This window comes from Pristiophorus japonicus, chromosome 16 (genome assembly GCF_044704955.1).
Source record: "Pristiophorus japonicus isolate sPriJap1 chromosome 16, sPriJap1.hap1, whole genome shotgun sequence".
In the NCBI taxonomy this organism is placed as follows: domain Eukaryota; kingdom Metazoa; phylum Chordata; class Chondrichthyes; family Pristiophoridae; genus Pristiophorus; species Pristiophorus japonicus.
This window is the reverse complement of record NC_091992.1, coordinates 125013831-125027260: the sequence shown is the minus strand read 5'-3', so window position 1 is coordinate 125027260 and position 13430 is coordinate 125013831. Positions and strand designations below refer to the sequence as shown.

Genomic DNA, 13430 nt, shown 5'->3' with positions numbered 1-13430 from the left:
TCAAACACTCACTGCTGTAATCTGTATTCAGTTATACAGTCAACCAATAACCACAATGCTGGAAATACAAGCCCAACTCCGCAAATAGATCAACTATTTGTTCAGTCAGTTATCAGGGCAGTAAAACACAAAGAAACAGTGCATGCAATTGTATTTTGTTAAAGCAAGAGGACAAATGATTTTCAAAATGCAATTTGAAGCTCTCTGCTTCAGTGAAATTGCGATTCTCATCAATTTGTTACTGTATAGAACTATACACAGTACTATACCATTTTATCGGACAATGAATTCAGCGATTCAGAAAGCAACGGTTAGTGGGGTAGACTGGTCTATTAACAATTTGAGCTAGAATACCGTAGGGCCTATAACCTTTATTCGTTAAGTAGAGGTGGATCCTTCTGTATACATTGTCAAATATTCCCCCTCCCCCCTCCGTGTTCTATTGGATCGCTGTCAAAACTTAGGATACGAATCCCTTTGTTACGAAATAAAGTTAACAGAATGCACAAGTCTCAAAGGGATGTAAATAACTGCACAGCAATTCCCACTACTGAACAACACACTCGTGGCAAGCAAATAACTTATTAGTGCAGCAACCTAATTTGTTTACTGGGGACTTTGTCACAGCAGTGCTGCTGGTCAACTATGGGCTCCTTTGAATGGATAGCTTTAGAACATGGTGTGTCCTGCAAAACCCACTTCCACCATCACATTTCCGTTACTGGACTCGACCAACGACTTAAGTGACAAAAGGAACATACGGATTTTTAAAACTTCAATAATATGAATAATAATCAAATACAGCAATCAAAAACATGTTATGGACTTGCAACCAGTGGATAGAACACGTCATGTGCCTAACTAAGCTCACAAGTTACTTGTACACAAATACAGGAACAAAAACACCTGGAACTAATCTATGCTCCTCTATGAGGTTTCCTCCATGGGCCATGTGGCTCCTGGTAGAACAATAAAAGATTTTTATGCTGCATTTATAACAGTTCTGGCACTTGCACCAGCCCTGACATCAGCAGCAACTCAAATGTGAATGAGGCAGTACTACTGTTTCTGGAAGGACAGAATACCACCTCAAGAGGTGCTTTCCAACTCTCCCCTATCCTCAACATTGCCAGAGGCACAGCGACACCATGCAAACATAAATGACAGTTGCCAAAAGACGCTTTTCTTGCATTGCTGGCACGCGTGAACCAATCTCCAACTTCAGGGAAGTTCCGCAGCTATAAAATTAAAATCAACTTTTAACAATTACAACTTGTGTTAACATAGGTAGAAAACGCCTCAAGGTGATTCACAAAGGTGTAACAGAAACCAGGCGACGAGTCAAAGTGGCAAATGAATAGGACTGGTGACCAAAAGCTTAGTCAAAGAATTGGATTTTAAGGAGTGTATTACAAGGAGCGGGAGGTGACTAGGTAGAGAAATTCCAGAGCATGAGGCCTAGACAGCTGAAAGCACAGCTACCAACGATAGGGAACACAAAAAAGTCTGGAGTCAGAGGAACAGAGTTTGGGACTAGTTATAGGGCTGAAGGAGATGCCAGAGATAGGGAGGGGCAAGACCATTAAACAACTGCACATACTCCATCTTGCTCATGGTATGCATATTTATTTATATGTAGGCACTAGTGCTTTGGAATCACAACCTTCTGACTCAAGAAGCTTGAGTGCTACCCACTGAGCTACTACGGCTGACACTAACTGCAATATGTTCCCTTTATTTCTTAAGTAGTGAATTTATAAATACCTTTCTCACTAATGAAAAAGCAGTAAAGACAATGTACTGGATGAATTCCAGAAAAGAGTGCATCAGTTAATTATGGAAGGATCATGGCCACACCTAATGCTACTCTGGAAAGCTGATACTCTAATTAAAACTGCAAAGTTAATATAACTTAGACGTCATGATAAATCTACTGATTAATGAACGATAGACACTGCACTACAACACAGGAATTTTGGAATATGGAGTATGCTATAGTTGAAGTAAAAACTTGCATAGATACGAACATATATCATATTAAAGGATGGTTTCTGCAAGATTAATATACTAGGAAGCTTTAAATTGTGCCTCTATATTGGGATTTTCAAATATGTGTGTGTATTACTTAAGGTCATACTCCAATATTGAAAATGTCCAATTTCAAGACACAGGTTTCTTTACAACATAATGAGGCAGTTATCAGCTGTCTGATAAACTACAGAAGACGACAATTGCTTTATTATCAGTCTATTATCTACAATGTAGATTTAAACTTGAAAGTGTGTATACACTGTAAAGCTTTATCTAAAGAAAACTATCTTTACACCATCCACAAATCAGCTAGTAACACGATACAGTTTTAAATGAGAATATATGATTTACACTGTACGTACAGTGTAGTTCCAAAGGCCCCAAGTTTCCACACGCGGCCAAAAAGGCGCACCTCAGAGCTGGGCGCCTGTTTTTCACGCCGAAAACGGCGCCTGAAAAAAAATGCGGTATTCTCGAGCTCCTTGGAGCGGCGCACAGGGGGCGGAGCCTACCACTCGCGCAGATTTTGTAAGTAGGAGGGGGCGGGTACAATTTAAATGAGGCTTCTTGGTGCCGGCAACCCTGCGCGTGCGCGTTGGAGCATTCGCGCACGCGCAGTCTGAAGTAAACATTGGCTCTCTGCCATTTTTAAAAGTGCTGCAGAAAAAGTGAAGATTTGTTTCTTGGACTCCTGCAAAGGCTTGTATTTTAATTTTCTTGATATTTCTGTGTGTGAGGGAGTGCTTTTAGCAGCACTGCTGAATAAATCACCTGCTGAAATCAGTGAGTTCAGCTTTTCACTGCTAAACTTGCAGAACCGGTGCTTGCAAATTAAGGACTGTGTTTGGAGAAATAAAAGTGCCAATTCAACTTTGCAATGGATCAACTTCCACCAAGAACAAAGAATTTCTTGCATGAGGAAGCAAACCATTGCATAATATGTGATGCACCCATTCTGCAAATTTAAATATAAAGATGTCGATGTGGCTGCCTCTCCCTGTCCAAATGGCCTCAGTCCCCCTCACAGCTCGAAGGCTGCTGCTGTATCTTTGGCTGCCAGCCAGCCACTGACGCCGCCCCTAATGCGTGGCTGAATGGCCTCAAGAACCTTAATGAGCTGCATGTGTCCTGCGTTGATTCTTCGGCTGCCGGCCAGCCACTGACGCCACTGCAATCCCATGGCCGAATGGCCTCAAGTCCGTCCGGGTGCTGCATCTTCGCGGGGAATGAAGGCCTGCCTCAAGCACCGCAGCTCAGCTCGAAGGCTGCTTGCTGCCTGCCCCTGCCGTGGAGACCGACGCCACACTCCTGCCTCAAGCACTGCAGCTCAGTTCGAAGGCTGCTTGCTGCCTGCCCCTGCCATGGAGACCAATGCCACACCCCTGCCTGAAGCACTTTCACACAGGTAGGAACATGGTTTATTTAATCTTTTCTTATAAATTTTTATTCAGGTTGGATTTATTTGTATAATTTTGTATAAGTATAACTAAGGATTGATTGTAGAATTTAATGACTTCCCTTCCCCCCCACCCCCCCGCCCACCTCGTTCCCTACGCCTAATTTGTAACCTGCGCCTGATTTTTTAAAGTGTAGACAAGGTTTTTTCAAGCGTACAAAAATCTTCACTTGCTCCATTCTAAGTTAGTTTGGAGTACGTTTTCACTGTGGAAACTTTCAAATCAGGAGTCAGTGGCCAGACACGCCCCCTTTTGAAAAAAAAATTCTGTTCCAAAGTGAAACTGTTCTACCTGACTAGAACTGCAGAAAACTAAATGTGGAGAATTCCGATTTCTAAGATACTCCGTTCTACACCAGTTGCTCCTAAAAATCAGGAGCAAATCATGTGGAAACTTGGGGCCAAAGTCTCCAAAGCTATTTATGTTTTTAAAATCTGATGGCATATGTTCTTAAACAGAAAAAAGTTATAGAAACAGAATTTTTTTCGAAATGGATGGAAAATTAAGCATGCAGTCACTAATTAGTGAATCCTGTCATGATACTTGCACGCATCAGTGTTTCTTTTATGTTAAATGCAGTGTGACTAGCTCCATAGCTACTGATTTCGCTCATGTCATTAACAGGCCTAGGAAAACACAGCTGGAATACAAGGAAATTGTCTGTTTCTGATTAGCTGTTCTGTCTAAATGAAAGGGCTTTGGGCTGTGATGTACTTGCTTATCTGCACATATTATCAATGCTTGATACAGTCATCACGTTTCACTCCAAACTCTTCAGTGCATTTGCAGCACAGCTAGCAAATCTGTTTCAATCAGTCGTTAACTTTCCTGCAAGCGAGACCCAGTATATAAAAAACAGAAAACCAGGCCTCTTGCCAGCAAATAAACCAACCTGAAACATGTTGGAAAAGTGCGTTTTGCCAGAAGAACCATAGGGATCGAATGTCATTTCTGGTTTTGACTGGCAAATACGAAGGTTCTCTGACTGCTCTTTTACAGGGTTGAACTAGAATTACTAGGTAGTCATTATCCTGCCGTTCGGAAGGTCTATTTGGGGAATTTTAAGGGAGAGAAAAATGTCAGCAGTTTCACAATTCAGGCACCTCAAAACTCTAGTTTACAGACAAACTGTTCAGTCATTACTCTTGTCCATTGCCATCAAAAAAACAATTTTCACCACTGAGAATAAGCTAAATCAGGAACAAAATGCTATCAGACAATAGCAAACATTTTGTGCCACTGATTGTTTCAAACAATTTAAAACCTGGCTAGGACAAGTAGGGAATTTCACAGGTTTTTAGAACCACTTAGTGTAGTTAGAACTTTTAATCTGTCCCAATAATATATCACACACATACACAAAAATACCTTCCCCCACTCTGCTGAAATTTCTGGTACAGTAACACTTTCAAACACTCTCTCAACTGTTTAAAGCCCCAAGTAAATTCATATTTAATTTAACACACAAAAAAAAAAATCATACAATGACAGTTAAATCTTCCCACTGACCCTTTAAAAACATGGTTAATGCACACTTGAACTCAAGAGTGCATCCAGGTATCCATTAAGTTGCTAAAAGCATCAAATTCAATTTAGAATCAATATTCTGGTAAGGTTAATCACTATATTCTGGTAAGGTTAAAATCCTACTGCTACTGAACTTGAAGATTTCAACTTCAAAATGGATGCAACTCAGACTACTCTTGATAAAGTTGAAAATTAGGCTAATGCAATGTAGATGATGGGGTGGAAATTCTGTCATGCTTCTGTTGCGGTAATCCGGGTGGAGCGGTAAATTTTGCGCTGGAAAATGGATCGAGTCTACTGCCACAAAATTAATCAGCTGGGCCTGGAGTTTGGAGCGGAGCACTAGGGGAGGCATTGCACACCTCTTAAGGCGCTATGCCGGCCGAGTAAGGGAAAATTCTGAGCTAAACAGCCGGCCTCTGAGCGCCATAAGAGAGGAGCCCTGGAGGGGTGGGGAACCTGAAAAACAATATTCCCAATAAACCACCACAACACAAATCGCAAAAAAAAAAAGAAAGAAAACAATCACACTTGCCGGAGATCGACATTACTTACCTCACTGCTGCCACTACAGCCCGACCGCAAGCTTCCACAGGCGGTCCCAGCAGGATGCTCTACAGGAGCGCTATGGGTCCGGCGGCAGGCAGCCAATAATCGAGCCAGTGGCACAACCAGGAGGGTTGCACTCCAGCTCGGCTCACCTCTCCCGGGCAGCACTGCTCCACACCCCCTCGAAACCGGCATGGAATATCCCGGCAGGACGCTGGAAGCTGGCCGCACGTGCTTTCCGCCGCCATTGCCACCCCTCCGGGGTGCTAAGAGGGGCGGCAAAAGACTGAAAATCCAGCCCCGAGACCTTAGTCTGAGCACAAACTTATGGAGTGTAAGATTTGCATTAAAAATGTCCCACCATCACTGGCAATTCTACAGAGAAATGGATAATGATATTTTAGATATACAAGATAAGATATGAGGAGAAATTTTAAATGTCAGTCACTTTGGGGGAAATGTTACAACTCCCTGTTTGTCATCTTGGTGCTCAGATGTCAATAATCAGGTCTTTGTCAGTGCAAATACGAAGTGCTATTATTGGGTACACTATTCAGGACAACCTATAAAATAAGTTAGCTACAAAGGAAACTGGGTTCTGAAAAGAAATGCAAATAAAGCATCAGATACAAAAGGATAAAGAGTACAAATGTCACAGTTGGCTGTTTTTTTTGGGAAAATGCCAAGTGACATGAAAATAACATCCAAAATACCAAACAGATAAGCTTCTGTGGTGAGAAGCCCATATAGTAAGGCAACAATAATTTTCCTTTTGTTTACAATACACTTACCAAATCAGTAATTCGTAGCTTTAGTTGTTTTCAGTTGACATTTCAACAAAAAGTTTTATTTTGAATGTGATTTTGAAACTGGCTTTTCCCACTTGCATAAGCTACATAATCAATGGTCATTTATCAGACTCTACAAACCCTTCCATTGCCTAATTGTGTGAAGGTTTGCATGGTGTAGGCCTAGAGCACGAGAAATGCAAAACGTGCATGCAAACCAATCAGGAATAGGCTGATACAGACAGAGGAGCAAGAAAAGAAAAGGCTTGATATACATCAGCAGCTTAGTACGTGGAGAGCTCACCTGGAAATTACAAAAAAGATACTTGTACAAAACTTTCAAATAAACCCATCTAACCCAAAGATTGCTAACTGTTGTGGCCGGTTTCTGTATCATATCCAACTTAGTAAAGATGCTTGCATCATCCAAGTAACGTCCAACGCTAGGTATACCCAGGCTTGTCAACGTCAAATGGAAAGTAATATCATTGACAAGATAAAGGAGACGAAATTAGGTTCCTTTGCGCATTCCTTTAGCACCCCGGGGGGGAGGCAATAACAGCACAAATACTTTTGCGACGGGGCACAGCGCGATCAGCGACTCCCGCCATATTCGGCCTGAAGTTTGTGGCGGCTCTACAGCGTTGCTCCCTGATCTCCTTCGCCCGGAGATCATGACGTCATCGCCGTGCGCATTGGCCCAGACCCTGCAGCAACGCCGGGCTAAAACACCAACAAGCTGCAAGAGGTGTGCATCGGGCAGCCGGCCTCTTTGGGGGCGATGCTTAAAAGGAGAGGTGGCCAAGGCAAGTAAAAAAAAAAACTTACCTTCTCTTCTGCAGCATTTTTTGCGGGTTCCTGCCCACAATCGATCAGCCCTGCACGGTGCTCGAGTCCCGGGCTGATCGCATGGGATCGCGGCTGCCATCATGGTCCAGGTAAGTTGTTTTTCTTTTGCAGAGCCTGCAGCGACGGCCCTGCTCTTTAAGGGAGGGAAGAAGCCTTTCAATGCGGCAGCGCTGCACGGCCCATTGTGCAGCGCTGCTCAACTCGCCGCCCCGCCTGCTGCTGATTGCGTTCCAATCTAAGCTTTCAAACTTTTAAAAGTTAACGCTCCAAATGGGGAGAGACCCAATTTCATGCCCAAAGGACCTTCAAGGGAGACATAGCTCTTATTGATCCTGTCTTCATGTTGTCATTCAAAATGAAGGAAATGTGTTTTTATGCAACTAATGAGCAGATCTAGCTTTCCTCAAGTAATTAAAATGTGCTCATAAGTGTGCCTGCCTAAAGTATAGAGAGAATTGTTGCAAAAAAGTGCATCACTCAGATTGGTCAAGGTAGCATGAAACGTGGGAGAAGGAAGCTTACTTTGAAAATCAAATGTATAAAGGATGATATTTTGATGCAGACGATTAGACGGTTTCAGATGGACAGAAGGCTTTTGATAGTGTGAAGTTACAGGAAATCAGAGAGACTTTGATCAATCTGCAGAAGAGTCCAAAAGGTTGAAGGAATGAATATAGCTTCTGAAGCAAGACTTCCAAGCTGAGCAAGTGTTTAAAGTGAGATTTAAAAGTTTAAGAACTCCAGCTAGAGATTGGCAAATAGTTCAGTGTATCACTTGTATGTGTTACACTTCCAAGGACAGAAGCAAAGTTATTTCTACTGGGAATGAAATTTTGAAGACAAAGTTGAAAGAGGGAAAAATGCTACGAGTGCAGATGGAGATTCAGTGCGCTGATAACCCAAGGAAGAGCACAAAAATCCCAGAGGGAGGGGTGACCATCTACTCTACCACGCCGATTCAGAAGGATGAGGTTGTATATGATCTGAGAATCAAAGCTAAAGGGCCGGATTTGCGCCGCGATTTGATCCTCCGCAGCAAGAAACCTGGACGGCGGGATCCTCGGGTACCTTTTTGTGGCGGCGCTTCCACGTACCGCCAGGGACAGGTGCACCGATGTGCAATGACGCAGATTGCGTTTGCGGCGTACTTTCGGCGCTCTCTCGACCTGTACACCGCCACGCCCAGAATACAGACAGCGGTAAGTATGAAAACCTGCAAAAAAGGTAAGTTTAAGTTTTTATTTTTTAAATTATTTTTCAGCAATTTAGTAGGCAAGGGTTTTTTTGGGTTTTTTTCCCCCCTCCCAAGGCCTCTCTCGCAGCTCTAAGGCCCCGGACTAAGGTTGCCAAAACTCACGGTTTGTGCCATGAATCCTCGTGCAACACCAACTTTACCGATGATGTAAAGGTGGAAAGTTAGGCCGAAAAACAGTAGCACAGCGAAAATGGTAATTTTGGCACAAAACTACTGTTTGCCGAAAACCGAAAACCTAGCAGCAATAAGCTGAACTAACACTACCTTGCTAACTCAAGAGTCTAACTTAACTAATCCTGTTACTTTTACGCCAATCTTGGACAATGAGCAGAATATCAATTTGTAATAAAGGTAGAGCCCAGCGGTCATAGAATTGCAGAGATATACTTGACTTGCCTTTGTAACCTCGTATTAATTCAGTTAACAATATCCACTTAAGTACCTTGGGTAATTTTAATGCTTATTAAAATGCTAAATATACTGTGTTAATAAACAAATGTTATTCATGATTTTGTGGTTGGACTTCCTCTTTGATGACAGTAGTGCACAGATTGTCTGAAGTTGTGGTTGGTTATATTAATTATAATTTGTACCAGTTAATGCAAGAGAGTTCAACTGAGCCACCTCGAGAAATCCCGAGGCACGACGGTAAATTGCCAAATGGTTCTTTTGATGGGCAATTTCGATGAAGGAGTTAAAGATTTGTCTGGACCAGTTTGAGATATTGGTTTACTCACCACAGTACACTGCAAGTCAAGTTTTGTATTGTCTTCATTTAGCCTCACACGAGCCCACACATTTGTCAACTAAATGATAACTGCAACCATCAGTTTTGGATTATTAAATGTAGAATAATGCAATGCTTTTGTAATTACTTAACTACACAAGTTGAAGTGTTTATTCTGCCCATTCACAAAGCTTGAAATGATCGCCTTTTTTCCCCAATTGCAAATATATAAAATTTAAAGTTAGAAGATCTTCTAAAAGCATCATCCAGAGGGAACAGTGACTGCATTCCAAAAGTACTTAATTGGCTGTAAAGCGTTTTGAGACATCTGGTGGTTGTGAAAGGCGTTATATAAATTAAAGTGTTTTTGTATTTCAATTGCAAATATTCTGTAACGTTTGTTTTTCCAATTTCCAATGAATGAAAATATATCCACATTTCTTCAGTGCGCGTACTTACTTGCTAATTAGAGTGCATTTCACGTGTTAAATACTCGTCCTTGAAGCACCTCAGGTTATTTGTTTCCAACACGTGTTTAAAAAGCTTTAAAAAAAACATTTGAAGTGCTCCTGTGTAGAGTGCCCTGTTGATATGCCATGTGGTGTGTGAAAAGGAAAGCAGATGTGTTCCAGTGATATCAGCTGAGAGGATCACTATGGAGCACGTCTGCTTCCAAGCCTTGATTGCAAAGGGAGTACACCAAGAGGTTGACTTCAATTTTTTTTATTTGCTGTGCGTCAGCAAAATTTGGGTGATCAGAAAGATGGATTGTACGCGATGTGAAAACAGACATCAATTCTAGAACATGGAGTACAAGAGAGGTCAGAGGGTTTTACAGGAGGCCCAGGGAAAGATGATTTATAAAAGATTGAGAAAAAGACCCGAGACAGAGCTGGGGGCAGATACAAACTGCTTACATTTTGAAAAGAATCCATTCGTGTTGATTTTTCAAATTGAAGTGGATAGGCCTTGAATTGGTAGAGTGGGAGGCAGGGGTGGGGAGGAAAGGGGAGGGGCTGCAGATATTTTTCCCATGGGTGAGAATGTTTTCTGCTTTTAAAAATATGGTCAACAAAAATCTATTTAGCTGTCTCTTATCTTAATGACTTAACGCATGGTGGCACCAACGAAAGGCATCACTAGTCTTTCGTGGCCAGACCTACTAATCTTTTTGACAAACTTAAATGTAGATATTATCGATTTAAAAGAATATATTAAACACTAACGTCTAATGTTTGGGCGCAGCAGTCACCCTTTGTTCTGGTAATGGAAAGACTGAAAGCTCAACCCACTGGTACAGAGCAGCAATGGGGGGAAAGGAGGAGAAAGGAGGGGGGGGGAGAAAGGAGGAGAAAGGAGGGGGGGGGGGAAGGAGGAGAAAGGAGGGGGGGGGGAAAAGGAGGAGAAAGGAGGGGGGGGGGAAGGAGGAGAAAGGAGGGGGGGGGGAAGGAGGAGAAAGGAGGGGGGGGGGGGGAAGGAGGAGAAAGGAGGGGGGGGGAAGGAGGAGAAAGGGGGGGGGGGAAGGAGGAGAAAGGAGGGGGGGGGGAAAGGAGGGGGGGGGAAAAGGAGGAGAAAGGAGGGGGGGGGAAAAAGGAGGAGAAAGGAGGGGGGGGAAAAGGAGGAGAAAGGAGGGGGGGGGAAAAGGAGGAGAAAGGAGGGGGGGGGGAAAGGAGGAGAAAGGAGGGGGGGGAAAAGGAGGAGAAAGGAGGGGGGGGGAAAAGGAGGAGAAAGGAGGGGGGGGGGAAAAGGAGGAGAAAGGAGGGGGGGGGAAAAGGAGGAGAAAGGAGGGGGGGGAGAAAGGAGGAGAAAGGAGGGGGGGAGAAAGGAGGGGGGGGAGGAGGAGAAAGGAGGGGGGGGGAAGGAGGAGAAAGGAGGGGGGGGGAAAGGAGGAGAAAGGAGGGGGGGGGGAAGGAGGAGAAAGGAGGGGGGGGGAAGGAGGAGAAAGGAGGGGGGGAAGATGGAGAAAGGAGGGGGGGGAAGGTGGAGAAAGGAGGGGGGGGAAGGTGGAGAAAGGAGGGGGGGGAAGGTGGAGAAAGGAGGGGGGGGAAGGTGGAGAAAGGAGGGGGGGGAAAGGAGGAGAAAGGAGGGGGGGGAAAGGAGGAGAAAGGAGGGGGGGGAAAGGAGGAGAAAGGAGGGGGGGGAAAGGAGGAGAAAGGAGGGGGGGGAAAGCAGGAGAAAGGAGGGGGGGGAAAGCAGGAGAAAGGAGGGGGGGGAAAGCAGGAGAAAGGAGGGGGGGAAAGCAGGAGAAAGGAGGGGGGGGAAAGCAGGAGAAAGGAGGGGGGAAGGAGGAGAAAGGAGGGGGGAAGGAGGAGAAAGGAGGGGGGGAAGGAGGAGAAAGGAGGGGGGGGAAGGAGGGGGGGGGAAGGAGGGGGGGGAAGGAGGGGGGGGAAGGAGGAGGAGAAAGGAGGGGGGGGGAAGGAGGAGAAAGGAGGGGGGGGGGAAGGAGGAGAAAGGAGGGGGGGGGGAAGGAGGAGAAAGGAGTGGGGGGAAAGCAGGAGAAAGGAGGGGGGGAAAGGAGGGGGGGAAAGGAGGGGGGAAAGGAGGAGAAAGGAGGAGAAATGAGGGGGGAAAGGAGGAGAAAGGAGGGGGGGAAAGGAGGAGAAAGGAGGGGGGGGGAAAGGAGGAGAAAGGAGGGGGGGGAAGGAGGAGAAAGGAGGGGGGGGAAAAGGAGGAGAAAGGAGGGGGGGGGGAAAGGAGGGGGGGGAAAGCAGGAGAAAGGAGGGGGGGGAAAGCAGGAGAAAGGAGGGGGGGGAAAGCAGGAGAAAGGAGGGGGGGGAAGCAGGAGAAAGGAGGGGGGGGAAAGCAGGAGAAAGGAGGGGGGGGGGAAGGAGGAGAAAGGAGGGGGGGGGGGAAGGAGGAGAAAGGAGGGGGGGGGGGGAAGGAGGAGAAAGGAGGGGGGGGGAAGGAGGAGAAAGGAGGGGGGGGGGAAGGAGGAGAAAGGAGGGGGGGGGGAAGGAGGAGAAAGGAGGGGGGGGGGAAGGAGGAGAAAGGAGGGGGGGGAAGGAGGAGAAAGGAGGGGGGGGAAGGAGGAGAAAGGAGGGGGGGAAGGAGGAGAAAGGAGGGGGGGAAGGAGGAGAAAGGAGGGGGGGGAAGGAGGAGAAAGTAGGGGGGGAAGGAGGAGAAAGGAGGGGGGGAAAGGAGGAGAAAGGAGGGGGGGAAAGGAGGAGGGGGGGAAAGGAGGAGAAAGGAGGGGGGAAAGGAGGAGAAAGGAGGGGGGGAAAGGAGGAGAAAGGAGGGGGGGGAAGGAGGGGGGGAAAGGAGGAGAAAGGAGGGGGGGAAAGGAGGAGAAAGGAGGGGGGGAAAGAGGAGAAAGGAGGGGGGGAAAAGAGGAGAAAGGAGGGGGGGAGGAGGAGAAAGGAGGGGGGGGGAAAGGAGGAGAAAGGAGGGGGGGGGAAAGGAGGAGAAAGGAGGGGGGGGAGGAGGAGAAAGGAGGGGGGGAGGAGGAGAAAGGAGGGGGGGGGGAAAGGAGGAGAAAGGAGGGGGGGGGAAAGGAGGAGAAAGGAGGGGGGGGAAGGAGGAGAAAGGAGGGGGGGGAAGGAGGAGAAAGGAGGGGGGGGAAGGAGGAGAAAGGAGGGGGGGGAAGGAGGAGAAAGGAGGGGGGGGAAGGAGGAGAAAGGAGGGGGGGGAAGGAGGAGAAAGGAGGGGGGGGAAGGAGGAGAAAGGAGGGGGGGGGAAAGCAGGAGAAAGGAGGGGGGGAAAGCAGGAGAAAGGAGGGGGGGGAAAGCAGGAGAAAGGAGGGGGGGGAAAGCAGGAGAAAGGAGGGGGGGGAAAGCAGGAGAAAGGAGGGGGGGGAAAGCAGGAGAAAGGAGGGGGGGAAAGCAGGAGAAAGGAGGGGGGGGAAAGCAGGAGAAAGGAGGGGGGGGAAGGAGGAGAAAGGAGGGGGGGGGAAGGAGGAGAAAGGAGGGGGGGGGGGAAGGAGGAGAAAGGGGGGGGGGGAAGGAGGAGAAAGGAGGGGGGGAAGGAGGAGAAAGGAGGGGGGGGGGAAGGAGGAGAAAGGAGGGGGGGGGGGAAGGAGGAGAAAGGAGGGGGGGGAAGGAGGAGAAAGGAGGGGGGGAAAGGAGGAGAAAGGAGGGGGGGAAAGGAGGAGAAAGGAGGGGGGGAAAGGAGGAGAAAGGAGGGGGGGAAAGGAGGAGAAAGGAGGGGGGGAAAGGAGGAGAAAGGAGGGGGGGAAAGGAGGAGAAAGGAGGGGGGGAAAAGGAGGAGAAAGGAGGGGGGGAAAGGAGGAGAAAGGAGGGGGGGAAAGGAGG

General features: G+C 46.9%; 1 protein-coding gene across 7 annotated transcripts in view; it reads right to left on the bottom strand.

Annotated features, from left to right (window-relative positions):
- Positions 1-13430, bottom strand: part of LOC139226793 (BAR/IMD domain-containing adapter protein 2-like) — a 112108-nt gene that overhangs the window by 66216 nt on the left and 32462 nt on the right. The window contains exon 1 of one of the 7 annotated variants that reach the window (XM_070857816.1): positions 6657-6992. The exons of the other annotated variants lie outside the window; for them this stretch is intronic. The gene's annotated coding sequence lies outside the window, so the exon portion shown is untranslated. Of the gene's footprint in view, positions 1-6656; positions 6993-13430 lie in introns of those variants that run through there. 7 annotated transcript variants of the gene reach the window in all.